The sequence below is a fragment of the Helianthus annuus genome, chromosome 17 (genome assembly GCF_002127325.2).
Source record: "Helianthus annuus cultivar XRQ/B chromosome 17, HanXRQr2.0-SUNRISE, whole genome shotgun sequence".
Lineage (NCBI taxonomy): Eukaryota > Viridiplantae > Streptophyta > Magnoliopsida > Asterales > Asteraceae > Helianthus > Helianthus annuus.
Genome location: NC_035449.2, coordinates 164,764,902 through 164,770,918, shown reverse-complemented (window position 1 = coordinate 164,770,918; position 6,017 = coordinate 164,764,902).

Below are 6,017 nucleotides of genomic sequence, written 5' to 3'. Positions count from 1 at the left end.
AATCGACCTTGACCACAGTGCCCTGTGTCACGATAATTGACACATCGTTCATTGACCTTAAAAAAAGGTAAAGCAAACACGCTTTATTTTAATCGCCACAAAAAAGTTTTTCTTTTTTCAAAATAGAGTTGGTGCAAAAAAAAAACTTTTACAAAAATGGTGTTTTTGAAAAACCAAATTAATGTTTTTGAATGCCATGTGGTTGAGTGTCGATCTAGTTGACTCTATCTCACATATAATAGTGATCGTAGACGAGGAACATTCATCTTGTTGGTGATTAATGTGTTTACCAAGTGACTTGGATTATGACTTATGTTTAAGTCCTTATGAGTCAATGGTAAAGCGTTGGAGATCAAAGGTAAACAAGTTATGTTCTTTAATTGAATGATAAAATTTAGCTATGTGCTATATACAATAATTTGTGGGACCTTCCTAAATATTGATGTTGTAGGATTATTAATAAGTCTCATTATTTTGTCTTAACAAGAAATGAATGTTGCAAAGTGATATTCTGATATCCTTAGGGCTGTGAAGAATCAAAATGATGCATCTTCTATTCACATGCTAAATTATTGTAGTCTAAAGCATGCTAGACTAGTACTTGGTTAATTATGGGTCTTGACGGAGACTAATTAACTCTAAACATTCAAATGTGTATGAACACAAAAAAGAATTTGTGTACAGACAAAGTTAAGGGAGAATTTTCATTCACTATAAGGAAAAGACACGTAACTTTTGAAGATTTTATTCGAAAAGCTAATGAGGACAACTCATCGTCTAGGCTTATTCTAGATGTTAAACTAGAATTATTCTAACTTGGTGACAAACTTATGATAATGCCATGTGTTGCTTTGGTTAGCTTGGAAGCTTATGTAAGCTAATGCAATATGACTTGAATTCAATGATACAACGAGGTTGATGTTGTTCAATCATATGTGTACAGAAGTGAAGTTACGAAATGTTGATTAAATGGCAAGAAATGTGGAGGATGATCCATTTAGAAACAACCCTATAAGGGTGTGTAGAAATGGTTTTCACTACCCCATCTGGATGATTTCCTATAACACTTAAATGTGGGGGTGTCTTGTATTTGTATCATAAAAGTTTGGTAATAAGGATTTTGTAATTCAATCTAGCATTGCAAACAGACGACTATGTGGAGGACACAAAGGTCGTAGTGCATAATGGAGATGTGTTTGCCTTAAATGATAAGCGTGTCTTATAGATACATATATTATAACCAGATTCAGAAGGCTACTGAGGTTATAGTCTTAGAAGTTGACATTAGGAAAAATTAGCTTTCGAGTTAAGAACACATCATGACAACTGATCTCGAATACGCAAAGTTATTTGTTAACGTTATGGATCCAACAACCTGAGGGTTTATTAGAGACCAAGTTTTAGAATGAGACTGAAGCCTATGGAAAAAAGGGTATGTGAAGGACACCTAACTTAGTTGACTGGAGATCCCAAGATCTAAGTTCTATAGGACAACTAACTCATATGCCTAAAGGTGGTCACTGTGGGGGCATAAATGATATGCATAAGCTAGTATATGGTTATACATACCCCAAAGTATAAAAGGGTGTTTAAATACGTCCTAGTCTATTCCTATGATATTCAGTGACAAAGAGTGAGGCTAAGCAAAATATGTGGTAAATGATTTGGATAAATCACGATAACCACGATGCTTTTAATGATCTAAGGAGAGTCACCTACGTTAGAGAGAAGTGGGGTCGCTTCGAATGAAATTGAGAGCATAATTCCTAGAGCTCTCGCAGAACCAGGAAAGTGTTCCACAACCATTATTGGACACGACTATTAGGAGATGACCCGGCTAAGGAGAGTCTTGTGTGAAGTGTATTGTCGTCTACACAAACGGCAGACAAGTTCAAAGACATGGAGATCTACTCAGAGCTAGTGGGCTAAGTGCATTTCATGAGCGAAGGTTCAAAGGGTAACACCTACCTATCGTATGCAAAACTCAACTGTCGAGGTTCCTTTGGAAACTTTATGTGTTTTGAACAATCTCCATTCATATGGGGGATTGTTAGGAAAATTAGTGAATAGATATTTAGTTAATTTATAATTGAGTGAAATTATAATTACTAATTAAACTCCTTCATATGTTAAAAGTCTTGAGTAGAGTTTTATGTCACTTGATTAGGTTTTAATAGAGTTTTTATGTCTCTAATTAAATCACTAATTAAGTGAAACTTTCATTAGATTTTTATGTCTCTAATAAAATCACCAATTAAAAGAAACTCTTTACTACCCACAACTCTTGTAAAATTGGTAGGCTTTGTGACTCATTGGAATCATGAGAAAACTACAAGAGAAAGATTATATGTATGAAGAATTCTTGTAGAAATGGTGAAGACTTGAACATCCATATGTTAGGAATTATAGAGAGATAAGTCTTCTCTTCTCGATTCCGTCACCTTCGTATCATTATTTTTCCACAAGTTCAAAAAATATAATTCTAGTCGGTGTAACCTCGGGCGCGTGACTATTTCCAGCAGTACAGACTGCTTCTGCTGTTGTACCCTGGGAGACAGACGCGTCGTCTTTAGTAGAGGCACGAAATCTATTTTAAGGGAAGCATGTTGAACACGTGCCTCAACCAAAATCGTCAACGTTTTAGTGTGCTCTTTGTTGTAGTCAAGGAGTGTTTTTCAAGACTCAAGATGATGAATACTCGAGTTTAGGATGCTATCAAGTGCGCGTGAAGGACCCACCAGACATGCGAGTTGAATCAAGATTGGTATATATAATTATATTTTATTTCTTTTTATTTAGTTATTGCAACCGATATTGTACTATGATATTTCCTACGAATAACGAGAGTCTTGTTATTATATATTTTGTAATTATATTTTATAAAAGGTGAACCTAGTTCCTATATGATGGATGAAAGAGAGAGAAGATCTAAATTTTTTCTTTGTGTTTTGAAGTTTGAAGACCTGGGTTATTGATAATGATGTGCGGATTATGAAGATTAGAGTTAAGAGAGAGAGAGAGAGAATGATGGATGAAAGAGATAGAAGATCTGAATTTTTTATAATTTTATTTTTTAGTATTTAGGGTAAAATGACCAATATAGCCTCATGTGGGGTTCATTTGGTTAGATTTAACCACAAAAATTACCTGAGTTAGGGCTAAAGTACATAACTTGCAAGGATTTGCAAACATTGACTACGTTTTTTTGAATTATTGAAGACAAAGGACATAATTTGCAATAAGTGACATACATAAAGGACGATTTTTGTAATTTACTCTAAAGCTATACCCACAACTAAATGATAAAATTTTATATTTTTATTAAAAATCGCTAAATTTCGTCACTAAAAATTGAACAACAGTACCGCTGCATATGCACATGTGCAGCGGTACTGTTCAAATTTTTTAGTAACGAAATTAGCGATTTTTAATAAAAAAGAATTATTTTGTGTGTTTTTAATTCTTTTTAGATATTTTTGGTTGTGTTCATATTGGTTCTCGCAATAAAATAGGGTTAGGGTAAAATGAAAACTTATACGAATTGTAAGAACTTAGGGAAATCGGCATTACAAAAGGTTTTTTCAAAATTTTTTTTTACCAAAAATCCTAAAAAATCAAAGTTTCCAATAAAATAAAAAAATAGTGTTTTTTTCATTTACGGCAGTCGTAATGTAGTAAAAAGTGATGTCTGGCTTATGTCATTTGCTTTTTACAGCTGTTGTCAATGGCCGAAAAACACCACTTCAAATTTTCAAAAAAAAAAAAAAAAAAAAAAATTACCGCAGTCTTATCTAACATTTTAATCAAGGGATGTGAAAAAACGGGGGCAAAACTCGTACGAAAAAGCCAAGTTCTCTAAGTTCTCACAACCCAGAAGGGTAACATTTTTTTTTCTAAAAAAAGGAAATATAACATACATATATTTGAACATTTTTATAAAAGAAAAACAAAAAAGCGTCAAGTAGTTTATTTTAAAAAAAAAATGTAAAAAAAATCATGGTAGGATTTGGTAATTGGTTGTAAAGTTAGCCAACTATATTCTCAAAATAAACATTGGATTTATGCTTTCCAAGTTAAGAGAGGTTTAATAAATCAATCAATATAGAGAGCACAAACAAACGTCATTGTATTAGTAAAGCAACGTGCTTTATTTTAATCGACACAAAAAAGAGTTTTTTTTTTTGTTTTTATTTTCCAAATAGAGTTGGTGAAAAAAAAAAAAACTTTTACAAAAATGGTGTTTTTGAAAAACCAAATTAATGTTTTTGAAGCTTTACTTGCTCCTCTCTCTTAGTGTCGTTCGACTACTCCAATTCATTAGATAATTTATTTATATAATATCATCGTTTTGGATCTTTTAACCTAACTTATTTTCTATTTATAAATAATACAATAAACTTTTTTTTAACAAAACATACTTAAAATAAATCCGTTTCCAATTTTTTTATATAATAATATGATTGTTGTTGTAAAACTAGCTTAAAAGCAAAATAATTAGAGGAGATGTAGAGAGAAATAAATTGATATTTCATTTAAAAATGTATATATTACAAGAGAATACAATGACTATATGTATAGAAGATGGAGTCTTAGAAAACAAGCAAGTTATTTTAGGAGTTAATAACCACGATAATAATATTTATAACACTCTCTCTTAGTTATCAACTAAATACGCTTTGAGATGCTGACTTGTTAAAAACCTTGCTAGAAAAATCCAACGGGACAAAACCATGACTAAGGGAAAAAGAGTGCAACGCGTGTTATCTCCTTGATATTTCTAGATTCGTTATGTTGCCTCATTAAAAACCTTACTAAGAAAACCCAGTGGGATAAACCTTAGTCAATGGAAAAAGAGTGCAACGTGTATGATACTCCTCCTCATTTGAATATGTAGCCCTTAAGTGATGTGTATCAATCTTCCTTGAAAATTGCTCAAAAAGATTGTAGCTAATGAAATGTCGCTGCATCCCTTGAAGTAGAGCCCTTTATGTTGAGCAATGTTATAAGATCTTCTATGGATAATTTGGGTGCCTCCTCTAAAAAAACAAATATAATATGATCTTGATTGTATTGTGTTACATTCCCTGCATCTACAAGCCTAACCAAACTCGTTTTCATGGGTTAATAAAACATATTAATGTATATATGCATTTAACTATGGTACTTCTAGAATGAGAATCTCTACTTTGATAGGAGATTATAATAGTCATTTTTTATGACATGTGACTAAGCAACCTTTAAGGTACATTGATGTTGACCTTTGTACATACTAAAATGTCCCAGTATCTTCTGGATGTAGTTTGATTGATGGATAAAAATATGATCACAAGTATGCTCAAACTGTAGGTCGAGTAATAACTAGACTATGCTATGGTCATTCAAAAATTCTCCCACTAAAAGCTCGACAGTTTCTCTCAATGATGCCTAGACATCATCACTACAACCTACGATTATAGTGAACTTTTAAAAGAAAAGTTTTATAAAGATGGATAATATTATCAAACTTATATTGCTCTTTATCGGGCTATCTCATGAGTTGTACAACACTCGACCCGACTATTTTAGTTCATACTATCTTTTTAACTTTATAAAGATACATTCCTGAGGTTTCGAAATCAATGCTTCAGGCATTTACAATCATTCATGTACTTCTTTCCACATTGAAAAACAATCTATGTGCATACACTCTTTAGGAGTTTTGTTGCACAAACCTCCTATTGATTTCTATATCATATGCAAGGATGTCTTGAATATTTGCTTTATTTGTAAAATCCATATTGTATGATGATTGTACACTGTACATTGAGATGTTATAATAACCAGTCACAAGATTTCTATGTATGTTTATTGGTGCACAAGAATTACATCCATAGGATGTTTCAATTAACCTTTTAAGCACTATAATGCTTTCGGATACTCGTCAAGAGTTCCAATTGCATTCAACGTATGCGAATACGAATCTGTATACAACGATCATATTGTTCACGAGAACTTATTTTACATGATTTTAATAATTT